Below are 14,344 nucleotides of genomic sequence, written 5' to 3'. Positions count from 1 at the left end.
TCTGATAACGATTAGAGAGATCCACTGGGAGGGTTATCTGTCTTGAGTTCCAATTCCGTTGGTTACCTTATTTGGTTTCTCAAGTCACACATTTTGAGCATGAGACATCCCTTCCGTTTTCGTACATTTCATTACATAATAATAATAAATTGTTCGTAGATTTGAGAAACAGTACAATTTAGAGATTATAAATTACAAATACAGCAGGAAATTGCTGAACCTATGTTTGGTGTCCAAGCGCCTAATGGAAGAGTTGTGCGATTTTCAAATTTGTTCAGTTCTGTAATTTCACCTCATCTTGACTTTTTACGTTGCAACTTATGGGGAAAAATCGACTTTCAAAAGCCGGTAAATCAATGGGTATCAAACGTTAATGATTAGCATTAAAATAAGTTATTTTCTCAAAATACAAAAAAATAGCACCTTAATTCCTGAAATGATATAAAAAATACACCATGCAGGTAGTGTATGTAATAAATGAATATAAACACAAGTCATTTTTGAATTGATAACAACAATTGAATAGATATAAACAGCACATATCATGAACTAAATTTAAATTCACGCCAAAGCATGTGGCTAAATTGAATTTGGTCTGGGTTCTTGAATTTTTCTGAAAACTGAGATTTGTCTTTTTTGGCAGTACTAGATGTTGACAATGTTTCTTTCGCCGTAGAAATTTCATTATGGTATCTTACACCACTACTGATCACACCGTGCGCAAAGTATTTAGATCTAGCAACAATTTTGTTAACTATATTTCTCGTCCGATTGTAAAAATAAAAGTTCAACAATCGAACAGGTAAGGTGTTATTAATTACGTTCGTGAGAGGATTCAGACTTTACGATTGTAGCATTCATTAATAGCGTAATTTAACTATTCAAAAGTAGATATAAAATTCTGAGGTATTGAGCACAAAATTGCATCGGGATATTTCAGGCGACTATTAACAAGAATTTTTTATCAGTGTTCCCTTGAAGTTTTTGTAATGTAGTTTGAAACGCAGTTTTTTAATATATAACTAGAATATGCCTGGGACGGAAAGGTAAGTTTCTTATTAACTGCAACACCAAGATATTTTGTTTGTTTTTTCCATAAACTTTTGTTCTTGAATTTTGGTTCTAACGCTAGTAGTAATAGGGTGAGCAAGTCACCCCGGGGGGGGGGGGTGTAGACCCCATGTATTAAGATAGGGTATAGGAGTAATTTTTGAGAGAGGGTCTACACTAATGTATTAAGATAGGGTATAGGCGGCGTACATGTTTTAAAATTAGTAATAGCGGCCGCCACGTATTAGTAATAGCGGCCGCCACGTATTAAGATTAGTAATAGCGGCCGCCACGTATTAAGATCAGTAATAGCGGCCGCCACGTATTAAGATTAGTAATAGCGGCCGCCACGTATTAAGATTAGGAATATCCTCCGCAATGTATTAAGATTGGGGATAAATCTAGGGGTGTTCCAGGGGGTGAGTAGTAAGGTGGGAGCAGATCAGGGTGATTTTTCGGAGCCACTTGTCACGTGATTTTAGAGGTCATTTAGGGATTAGCAGGGAATTATACATGCAGCGCGCAGGGAATTGCACAGTCAGCGCGTACGTACAGGCGGGGAATTATACATGCAGCGCGCAGGGAATTGTACAGTCAGCGCGTACGTACAGGCGGGGAATTGTACAGGCAGCGCGCATTAACGGATAATTTCCCTCGCAGTAAACTTCAACATTTTTTGGTTTAACCACAGCAATGTATTAAGATTATGTATAGCCGCCGCAATGTATTAAGATTAGGTATAGCCGCCGCAATGTATTAAGATTAGGTATAGCCGCCGCAATGTATTAAGATTAGGTATAGCCGCCGCAATGTATTAAGATTAGGTATAGCCGCCGCAATGTATTAAGATTAGGTATAGCCGCCGCAATGTATTAAGATTAGGTATAGCCGCCGCAATGTATTAAGATTAGGTATAGCCGCCGCAATGTATTAAGATTAGGTATAGCCGCCGCAATGTATTAAGATTAGGTATAGCCGCCGCAATGTATTAAGATTAGGTATAGCCGCCGCAATGTATTAAGATTAGGTATAGCCGCCGCAATGTATTAAGATTAGGTATAGCCGCCGCAATGTATTAAGATTAGGTATAGCCGCCGCAATGTATTAAGATTAGGTATAGCCGCCGCAATGTATTAAGATTAGGTATAGCCGCCGCAATGTATTAAGAGTAGGTATAGCCGCCGCAATGTATTAAGATTAGGTATAGCCGCCGCAATGTATTAAGGTCAGTTATATCCACTAAAAATGAGAAAATTGAAAATTTTTAAAAGAATGAATTATGAAGGTACAAAAAGACAGACACAGTATTGATCAAGTACATTATAAGTAATTTTAAACACAACAGAGAGCGCTCACAATACAAAAATTGATTCAATAAATTACAAGTTCAGGGGTACAGTATGAATTCCATCAGATAACACTTTTCGTTTAGGATAAAAATATGAGAGTCCTTTCTTTGTTTGTTCATAGGTAGCGACGCAGTGGTTGATTGTCCGAAATCCTCTATTTGTAGATGTTAAATTGATGATTTCTTCCATCACTCGCCGATATTTTTCCAATGGTCCATCTCCGGTCTCTTCCAATGTTCGTTTGTTCAGTCCTTTGCTGCTGAATTTGTACTTATCCGATTTGGCATCGTAGCAACAAAATGTTTTGCTACAGAGACAAATCGTTTCAGTACATCTAAATTCTTCCTTGAACAGACCTGGTTCACGCTTATCGTACTTTTTATGTTTATCACAACAAGTTCTAGGGAAGAAATTTTGTACAGCATCAGCTTTGAAAGAATCATCACAATCGTGTTCCCTCAGAGTTTCCCAATCTGCTTTTTTAGATGGACGAATGCAATCGTACAAACTATCGTGCGCTAGAGCTAAGTATAAGGAGTCAGTGTCCATTTCTAACTCTTCGAACGTGTCGACATCGCAAAATTTATCAAAAAAATTGTAATAAAGCTCCAACATACGTAATTTTGCGTACTGAAGTATAAAAAAACCGACTATTATCGGTTCACGGTGCTCAATTTTTGATTTTACAAGTTCAACTTCGTATAGTTCTTTTGACACACTGTTAAGTCTCTTAAACAATTTCCCGTTGATAGCTTTGTGTGTCTTTTCATCGTTCAAGTATTTTGTCTCTGTATGTCTGCTTCTGTCCATGATTTGGTAACCATAGGAACTATTCCCTAACAATTTCATTGTTTCTGCTACAACGCTTGATTCAGGATTTTCATCTCCAACTCTTCTAGCATCAACAACCGATTGGACAAAATTGTTGAAGCATTTTTTGGGTGTGTACTGAACGAAGCGATAAATTTTGGTGCATTTTAGCCCAAGACTAAGGTAAAAATTGAGTAATGGTGTTATGACTGTTCCATTCTCCAACTTGAAGCTTGAAATTAACATGCGTTGCGGTTGCTTGAGTAAATCGTTATCAATTTCATAATCCCTCATATAATCACCAATATCTGCTCGACTAACATTATAGTTTTTAAAGATTGGTGGAAAGTTCGAGAATTTGTATTTCAACCTATCTGGAACTTCGAGATCACACTGAACGTAACCAAATAGTTTATCTTCTCTTATCTTTGTAAGTAGAGATTCTTGAGTCAGAGGTAGCTTGAATGGGAAATTGTTTCTCACGTGAATTTTTACAGACTCATCACCTTTGACAGTTTCCCACCAGTTACATTCCCATATCTCAACAACTTTATATCCTTTGTTTCGCAAATAGTCTCGTCTTAGTTCATCGTATTCCCGTTTCTTTAATCCTTTCTGAGTCTCTTCCTCTGACATGCTTGCTCTTGCTTCCTGACATGCACAAAAGTGAAAGTAACAACCCATTGCTTCAAAAATAGTTTTACAGTGAGCACAAAATCCGTCTACATTAAAACAATCAATCTTTTTCTGAGTTCCAGTTGTGTAGTAGCTTTCAATAGTGCAGTTAGGACGTTGAGATTGTAGGTACGACATAACCATGTTCTCAAATTTCCTCGATTTATTTTGTCTAGCTTTAAACTTCTGAGAGTCTGAATCAAACTCCCATCTAGTGTAAAGCCCAGTGGGCATTTCTTGACACATTGAGAAGGGGTAAAGTTGACTGGCGTCTATACCCACATTTGATTTGCAAATGTTTTCTGTGTTTCGAATGTAGGTTTGATCCACAATTGCTTTTCTTGTAAACACAATAGAGGGACCACCGGTCATATCTTCGCGTATTTTATCATGTAAATCTTTGTCTGCTTCAACGAAAAGATAGAATTTACTATTAGTTGATTTGTGTAGACAAATATTTGCTAAATTAGGTAGTGTGCAACCCAGTTTTAACATATCAATCCCTTTGTTATGATAGAATTCCATCATTTTCTGCATCGCTTCTAGTGTCGGGACAACATCTTTGTTATTATACCACCTGACAAAGTCTTGAAAAGTTGTCATTTGTTCGTGCTCCCACACACTTTCCAGGTAATTGTAGTTGTCGAATCCCGAGGGGGGCACTACCTTCAACCTAAGTTTTTTCAGAGCTTCCTGTTGGGAAAGTCCACTATTCAACAATTTTGTGAAATCCGTAAATTCTTTTTCCAAGGGATTGTGATCTCTCAACTTACTAAAGAAACATTCGTAAGGGGGTAGGAAAGTTACATCCAATTTGTTTGGTGAGTCGAACTATTCATAAGGGAAAAACCCTTTGGTCTCATTGGTCTTGTAAGCTTTGAGGAACGAATCTAGTGATGTTGCTCCACCAAGAAAGTTTAGAATATCGAGAAACTGAACATCGCCAAATTTAAAGGATACAAAATGATTAGCTTTTTTAATAACCGTTGGTTGAATATCGCGCTCGTGAATGAGGTAGGGTAGTAAATAAGACTTGATAAGATTCAGATCATATTTCCCGCTGTTGAATCCAAATACAGGTAAAATGCTGACATAACGTTCAAAATGTTGTTGTAGTTCGAGAAGTTGATTTTTCTGAATTTGGAGGAATTGAGTCGACATATCAATTTCTTCTTCTTCGATATATTGAAATTCAAACATTGGAGTACTCTCATCTTTCCTTCCATTTAGCTTCTCGAAAATAGAACTTACTCTGTTTTTAATTGCATTTTCAATTGAGGAAAATTTTTGCAACATTTCTGCTTTACTTCTGCTAGCTAGTTCTTCTAATGCTTCAACAAAAGATACAATCAGTGTCTTGGGGTCTCTGTTGCAAAGGAAAATAGGTTCTTGTAATAAATTAGAGGAAATTGACTTAGATATTGGTTCATGTTTTCCTATCCAAGTAGTTGTATTGGTATCTTTTAGTTCATTAGATGGAACGCAAATTGATTCGAAGTCAAAAACAGCCAAGTTTTTGAACAGTTTTTGTTCTTCCTCATATCCAATTCCAAAACCGTCAAGTTTATCGAACAAAGTTTCTCTCAAAGTGTAAACACTCTTCGGATAAATGTGCTGTATCCTATCTTTACAAGATTTCACGTGACGGTGGAAATTACCAGCACGCTTAATAAAGGTATCACAATTAGGACAGCGGAATCGTTTGAAAAACGTGTTGATATCATCAACATAGCAAATGTGGTTGTTGTAGCGCAGTAGATTAATGTTGTTCTCGTACATCTCAATACTTCTTCTGGCAAGTTCACCTACAAAATCCCCGTCCTCAATGTCAATGTCATAAATGAAAATGTTGTGTTTTATAGCATTTTCAACAAACACAAGGTGATCCATTGACACTCCTCTAAAGTTAATTGCGTCATGACCAGACTCGTGGAGAAAGTCACTGAACAACTTAGCTGCGTTTGTTTCCAGCTCAGCTGATCCATACAAGTGAACAGCCACAGCTCTAAACAAGCAAAGGTAGTCCTTGTAGGTTTCTCCGTATCCATTCGTAACAAGACAATTTACATCGTTTCTCTTCAACAACTGTTCAGGTATAACAGCATCTAAACATCCCATTGGGATATTGTTGAGAAGAGCACAGAAAACTGTTACATTCGTAGTTAGTGCATACCGCCATTTTGTGTTTGCCCTTTCTTTAGCACAAGTCTCAATCAAATCCAATTTCTCTACTCTATCCTGAAGTGAGACTAAGTCTCCCTTAGAACAAAGTAAATGAGACTTCTCAAAGAAGGTGTTGTTCTCATGAGCATAAAAGTATCGGTATTCGTCTGTGTCAACATTTCGTAAAATAAATCCCAGGGATAAATTTATTTTTGCAGCACAGTTAAGCTTTCCAAACACTTCCTTCAGTTTTTCATTAATTTCGCTGGGATCAAGTCTCGACAATTTAAAATTGAATACTCTTTGTCTCCCATTCTCCATCTCAGTATTGTCAAAGAAGTGTTGACAGGCACTAAGTTCCTGATGTAACTGTTCGTTGTTCCTATCCAATTCTTCCGATTCTAGTACTTCTTTCAAGTTTTCGCTGGATTTGGTTCCAACTTTGGTCGATGTTCCGTGTTTCCGTCTCTTATGTTGTTGAAGAGAATAAAAACTTAGAAATTCCTCCAAGCATATAGTGCACACTGTGCTAAGCTTCTTTTCTTGAAGAGCGTGATGCTTAGCAAGGTGGTAGTTCAAGTCCTCTTTCCTATTTGTGTAGAAATGTTGACACTTTGGACATTTTAAAGTCCCACTATCACACGATTTTTTGTGTCGAGCCATTTGCTGCTTGACAACCATTTTCTCGCACTTTGAGCATTTGACAGGTAGATTTCTATCAAGAGAAGGCATTGTATTGTTGTGATCTAAAATAAATTGAATAAATTTTAAGTAAATTGCCGAGCAACTGTATCTGATAACAAAGTGAGAATGAATACAATTTTTGGTTTTTTAGTTACAATAACTTTTATGACTAATTATTTCCATATAAGGAAATGACGTAATTTCTATTTTTAGTAACATTACGCAATACGAAAGTTCAAGAACTTCCTACGAAGCAGTCTCAGTGTTACATTATACATTGTATTTAAATCCAGAAAACATCAAAAATGTGTAACCTTATTCCTTGGAGGAAAATCGGAAATCTTAAGTTATATTTATTTGTCATATTGCTGATTTGTGTTACTTTTTTACAAAACAATACTATTCATCCCAAAACAGACTTCTTAACAAAATCTATCTGTCAGATGCTTGCTCACTTAGAGAATACAAATATTATTGTAAACAAACTAATTTTGTAATTTCATCGATAAAACACTAAATGTGTTTTTACAATAATATTAAAACATTAGAGAAGAAAACTCCTACTTCAATTGAAGATAACTTATATACAATTGACGTTAACGTGATTATATTACAAACTACAAACCAATCAAATTTTAGTATTAAGAAACTTGTTGTAAAAGTTAATGATATCGTTTTGCTTATCTCATTCTCTCTTTTAACATTTTTTTATTTTAATAGATTAATACGTGAAATTTTACTCATTTGTGAAACATGTTGATCAAAAACCACTTACAAATATTGGAGAAGATTTACAAGAGAAAAGAAGGTATACCTGATTCATACAAAATTGACGAAATTGATGTAGATTCATACTTTTTTTTACAATTTTTTGGACATTTTCACAAAATCCAACAGAATAATCCGATTTAGTAAAGGACTTGAGTATGCAACGTTCTCTATTAAAAAATTTGAATATGAGGAGTTTATTGCGAAACAGTCTTTCGATTTATCCTCAGAATTGCATGTAAGCAAATACGAATTGTTGTTCATTTTGAACTCCGTCCCCGATATATTGGAACAGTACAGAAATATTTCACAAACAAACTTTGTTCCTCTCCCAGAACCAATAACAATAACTTCTTCACTACAGAGTGCTTTGTACTTCCATTATTACAACGACTACAATGCAGTGGGAGTACTGATCAGGTTCGGAATTCGTTTACCTAACGTATATATACAGAAATTTGATTCCAAAAATGGAACATTTTCCGAGATTGATCTGAAATTTGACGAATTGGAAAAAATTTATCAAAGCTTGACTTTTTTGGTAAATTATGTCACTTCATTTCAACTTAAATAGACCATTTTAGGTAAAAGCATAGTCGGAAACCTGTATGTATCCTTCACTTCCTACCTTGTTAGAAAATTTTACCCAAATTTGGATTTGTATTTCAGTTCGTCCAGAAATTTCAAGCTAAACGTCACTTTTTCTCATAAAATCTTCCATCTTTGGTTACTGTTGTCTGATTGGACAGAGCACACTATATATAGAGGTTGTTGATTTTGACATTATCATTTGATCCAACTTCTCTGAAAACATCATCACTACTTTCTCACATTATACTAACTACTCCTCAACATTTTATCCTGCTATCGAGCTCCAACATTCACTTTCTTTTTGTTTAAAAATACTTACTTTAGTTCTAACTTTTGTTTAAATCTAATTTATATATCCTGTTCCCTTCCTAAAAAGGAAATTTGCTGCTTTATAACTTTCTCTCCACTGATTGCTTTTATCACGTTCTCGACAAGAATCTTTTCATCTATTCTCATCACTTTCTAACAAAAACCTCTTCTATCATTTATTCCAAAATGGAGTTCACCGTTCAAAATAATAACCTTCTGTACTCATTTTCTTTTACTGAGGATATTGCTCGGATAGGAGTTCGAGATTTATCAAACGGACTGTATGAGTCTCTGATCACTTTACCCATTACTGTGTGGCACATTATTGAGCACCAGCGACAACAGTTTGATACATATCATCAGGGACAGGTCCCAATCACAGAGAATCAACTCGGAACTCACGCGATGGGACACGAAGTTGCTGTTGTCAGTGGACACCACTATCCTCACGTTAATGGATCTGATTTTCCTGCCAACTACGTAGCTGGAAATATTCAGTACACATTTCCTTGGGAGGAAGGGCAAATTCCAAACAGTTGGTTCACTACACCGGATGGAGGTGAGGTATCAGGCCCGGAGGTGGAAAATAATCTTCTCCAAATAGCTTCAAGAGCTCATAGAAGAGAACATAGCGAGTTGAGTATTGATACTAGTACCACCACGTCATTTAACGATCTGGAAAACTTTGATCCAGCACAGTACTATGGATCTACTGACATGTCAACTACACCCTCGATGACAACCCCATCGATTGAGGAAGGAACAGCTCACAGCCCTATCTTTTTGAGTGATGTACCTAATACCCCAGTCACTGTTCAACCAACTCAACTACCTGGTAGAATTGAGCGACAAAGAGGTTTCGGTAATGAAATTCAGAACTTACCAGAATATGTTATTGAAACTCTTTTTGAATGATTTCTATGTTCAATTTTGTAAACTATTTTGTATTTGTTCGTAAAAATAATAAAGTTTCTGAATACCTTTTGGGTGTTTCGTATTAAATTTACATTTTCAATTTTATAATTTTTTTATATTTTTCAAGGATAAAAGATTAACACGAAAGGTTACTTGATAATTTAGGTACTTGGTTATTATTGAAAATTTGTTTTTCGACGATTAAGAAAAATGCCGAATTTAATTTTGATATTTAAGAAAATTGTCGAATTTATTTTCGATATTTAACAAAAAATGTCGAGAAAAAATTCGATTTTTAAGAAAAAATTACTGTTACAAATCCGATTTTTAAGCTGCAAGAACAGATTCAAAACTTGTCATTTTAAAAATTATTAAAATTTATGTTTTTTGCTTAAAATCGTACCGTAAAACTAAGAAAATTGAGAAAAAAGTGCACATTTTGCACGCACAGTTTGGTAACATTTTTGATTTTTAATGAAAAATCTGAGGTTCTGTTTTTGACTTTTAACAAAAAATGTTGTGTGAAAATTCGACATTTAACAAACAAATCGACTTAAAATTTCGACTTTTAGAATATACACTAATAATAAAACTTTTTAGTACAAACACTTTATTACTTTCTAACTTCAAAGTACAACATGGGGTTATCAATTATTCCATGACCATCTAGTAAACAATCAACAATTTTTATTAATTCACTCTCATACTTTGAGTTCTTAAGAGACTGAATTCGGTCGAAGAAGGATGATCTCAATGTTTGTGTGCTTGCATTTCTTTGCTCAGCTCTCAGTAGATGTCTCTTGAACTTTTTTCTACTCAATCTCTTCTTAGACACGCTGGGTAGTTTTTCAACAAATTTGTTTTCCGAATTGTGTTGTACCGCTCTCTTCAATTGGGTGAAAACAAGTCCTGCTTCTTCGTTTGTGTGACCAAAAAACTGATGTTTATATAAGGTGTATAAGCAGTCCACTGTCTGATATTGAAAAGATAAATCATCCAATTTTTGGAGTAATTCATTAATGGAAGATGAAATGAGAATTATGTGATAAGAACAATTTTTCAGAGGACAAAAAGTGTAATTGTGAGACGCAACAGAGTATTCACTAGTAAGCAAGTAAGGTTTATAATCCTTAACTGATACGCAAATGAACAAGGATTTCTCACAAAATTTTTTAAAAAAGTCAGGTAAAACTTGACACATAACTGCTGCCATTCTGTAACCAAAGTGATTTTGGAGTGATTCTTTTAAACTACCGTATAAGGAAATAACGCAATTCAGTTCAAACGCAGCGAAAATTTCATTTGAAAAATGACACATTTCAAGAGACAGCAACTCAGAAAAATCCGTTGTTTTACTTGTTCTAAATATTTCAAACACTATTACTCGCTAATGCAACACAGACGTGCTAAACATCAAGATAAATATGATGCTCTAGTTCAAATGTTTGCTCAACTTAAAATTTCTGACTTAGTTTCCTTATAAGGAATTTTTGCAAAATGACGCAATTGAACTTTCCATATTTGGAAATGAAAGAAAGATAATGACATCATTACCAAATAAACGTGATCGGAAACAATAGAGGAAGTAAAATTGCAAGTCAAATCATTCAATTAATTTCTCTCTGTCACATTAAGTTGATAAAATGTCTCTCTCTCAAGTCTCTCCGTTTTACTCGAGTGCTCCGTCTATGTTTACCGATTCTCAACCTAAAACTGGAACTGATTCGGTTCCATTTTATATAGACTTTGGTTCTAACCCAAAAAGATTTGGGAGATTTACTGTGTCCCAGATTTTTAAAAACGGACAAAATTATTCCGAACCAACTTTCCAAGTCTTCAAAAAAGATAATTCTGGAACATTTGAGAAGTACCAACAACTTCAAATAGGAGATTACGAATTCAAGAAATTCTGTTTCCTCAAGAACAATATCCTGGATGGGGAGTTGGAACTGAGTGAGCACCCGACTCAATTTGATAAGAACCCATGTATGGAGGATGTGCTGCAACGATGTCACAAAGTCAGAGAGGTCAGCATAGGACGAAATCGACGAATATATGTGACTTTCATTCAATACGTTCAGGAGAATCCAGCCTCCATTTATGTGCAGATTCGGCTCTTTTGTCGCAAGGAAAACAATGAGTTCAAGCAGGTGACTTATGTCAGCTACACTTTGGACGAGTTCAAGGAACTGATTCAAAATTTGAATGACTTTTCTAACATTGAACAATGTACATTTCAATAATAATTGTTGTGTGATTTTGTAATATGTCTTTGTCTTCTCTACAATAAATTTTTCATTTTAAAAATCTTTGATCTGAGAATGAGTTGGGATATTGGCTGCTCAAGAAACATATTTTTGAGTCTCAGAGACAAGTCAAAGGTTTTTCACGTTAGACTTCATTAAGAACTTAAAAGATATTCCTATACTGTTCTTGAAGCTCAAAATTTTCCCAAATTAGAAAATTTGGACATAGAGTCCCAAATTTCAGAATTTAAGTGGGTTATTCACAACGGATTACGCAGAACAAGTCTTATATATCGTTCAGATAAACAACAAGTTACCATTTCGCAACATCGTTGGAACGGATATCAGTGGAGTTTTCTGACAAATATTGAATTAAAAAAAGAAGAGTACGAGAACTTACTAGAGCATCTCCCTACACTTTTATCTTATATTGAAAAGTTTAAGAAAACTTGCATTGACATGGATGAAGGAACGCAAAGTTGATGGATATTGTCATTCTTGTCAACATATTCAATTGCTACGGAAGCATTCTTTCAATGTTTCCCGAAAATGAAAAACGCAAAAACTGTTTTTTAGCGGCCTGTAAAATTTGGGACGAGAATATAAATTTGGAGGAAATTAACCAAAAATTTCCTCATGGAGGACTTTTTGGTTATGGAAATTCCTTTTTAGATTTTTTCTTTGCTAGATTGAAAGTTTTTCGATTACATGCTATACTACACGATTCTGCTGGAGCGGTTAAAGCAACTACAAACAAGGGACCAGGATACTGTTACATGTTACCAAATTTTCCAAGCTCATGTTTCTTGGGACATTTAACTGGGTTAATCTTTTGTGTCTTTATTAAATTTTATCATCCTCAAATTTTCAAAATGCTAGTCTGCTAATCATTTTTGTAATAATTCAACCTAGAAAAAAGAATGTCTCTCGTTGTGTTTGATATTGAGTGCTTGGAAGGAAAAATTGTCAAGGAGTTGGGTGTTTTCAAGGATGGAATTGTATTGGGATACAGTTTCCTCCCACCCAAAGACTATAAACCTACTTTTCAAGCAAAATGGAACACTAAAAATTTACATGGGATTAATTGGAACAATGGAAAACTGGAATACACTGAGTTGTCATCAATCATTCACCAACATTGTTCACCTACAACAGAATACTTTGCAAAAGGGTTAGAGAAGTGTAATCTTCTCTCAAATTACTTGTGTAAAGATGTGGAGAATCTAGATGATCTTGGTTGTCCAAAAGTTTCCAAACTTCTCAATAACTCGGATCCTGACTGGGATTGTAGCAATTATCCGTATCGACACAAAAAGACATTTCACTGTGCAGAGAAGAAAGCTTATGCTTACGGAACTTGGACTCTGGATTTTTCTGATAACGTATAATATTTGTAATTTCTATTTGTAGTTTCTATTTGTATTTGTGATCGTTTTGTAATTTATTATTTTTATTTTACTACTTTTGAAATCAGAGAGAAGTTGCATTCCCAGTTCAAAAAATTGATTTTCCCTTAAAAATAAGGTATAAATGACCGAGCATACAGATAACGGTTTAAATTTAGGTAATTTTGTCTTTGATGATAATAACCAGGAACGACAATCGTGGAAATGTTTTGGACAGACTTGTAATAGATCTCTGGTGGTTTTTTTGTCCCAATTTTTTGTTATTCTGTTAATATTAGCGTGCTGTATAGTAAGAATAACTCTTGCCGAAACCTGTGAAGAAACAACAGTTTGGATTGCTATCTTATCTAGTACAGTCGGTTATATTTTACCTTCTCCTAAACTATGAACAAAATAATCTCTACTAAGGAACGCATTTTTATTTCATTGGTGGGACCAAGCGGGTCTGGAAAATCTCATCTTATCCATGATTGGCTAATTATTGGAACTTTTCAGCCCGATTTTGATAAAATTTACTATTTTTATCAACATTATCAATCACTTTACGGTCTAATGTCCAAAAACATTAAAAACATTCAATTTATTCAAGGAGTTGACTTTGAGTTCATTCAGAGTCTACCCAATAATGGAACAAAGTATTTGCTGATTTTTGATGATTCTTGTGAAGAAATCTCAAGCTCGAAAGAATTTGTTAAAATCGCGACAGCTGGAAGACACAAAGGTCTTAGTACAATATATATAAAGCATAATCTTTTTCATCAGAGTAGGTTGGGAAGAGATATTGAGTTACAAAATACTCATATAGTTTTATTCAAGTCTCCTAGAGATGTTCTCCAGATTAACACTCTTAGTCAACAGCTCGGGTTAGGATCACAATTAAAAGATTGGTATACAAAAGCTACTTCAATCCCGTATGGTCACTTACTCATTGATTTAACTCGGAAAACAGTCGACTCTCTTAGATTTTGCAGAAACAGTGGTTCTATTCCCACTATTTTTTTCTCCCTAAAACGAAACAAGAGATTACTTTTTTGAACGATGAACACACAACATCTCTCTACGCTGATAACGTTCCAAACGTATTCCCAGAACTTCAAGAAATTATTCCTAAGAAATTGTCCAAAAGATTTCATTCAGTTTCTAAACGAATGCATAGTAAACCTTCTCGGGGGACAACTACAGGAAATACAAAAACAAGACGTAATAAAGTACAGAGACGAAATTCATCAACTCGTGCTAAAAAGAACCGGAATAAATAAAAGAAGAGCAATTTTAAGTTCACGAAAAGGAATAGAGCTCATATCAATTTTGACACCATCTATCATTAATCGATTGTCTTGAAATGGAACAGTTTGTTTTGATTCCTCAACACCTTTAC

The sequence above is a fragment of the Convolutriloba macropyga genome, chromosome 7 (assembly GCF_964194025.1).
Source record: "Convolutriloba macropyga chromosome 7, txConMacr16.3, whole genome shotgun sequence".
NCBI classification, from domain to species: Eukaryota; Metazoa; Xenacoelomorpha; order Acoela; family Convolutidae; genus Convolutriloba; species Convolutriloba macropyga.
Note: the sequence above shows the minus strand (reverse complement) of the source record.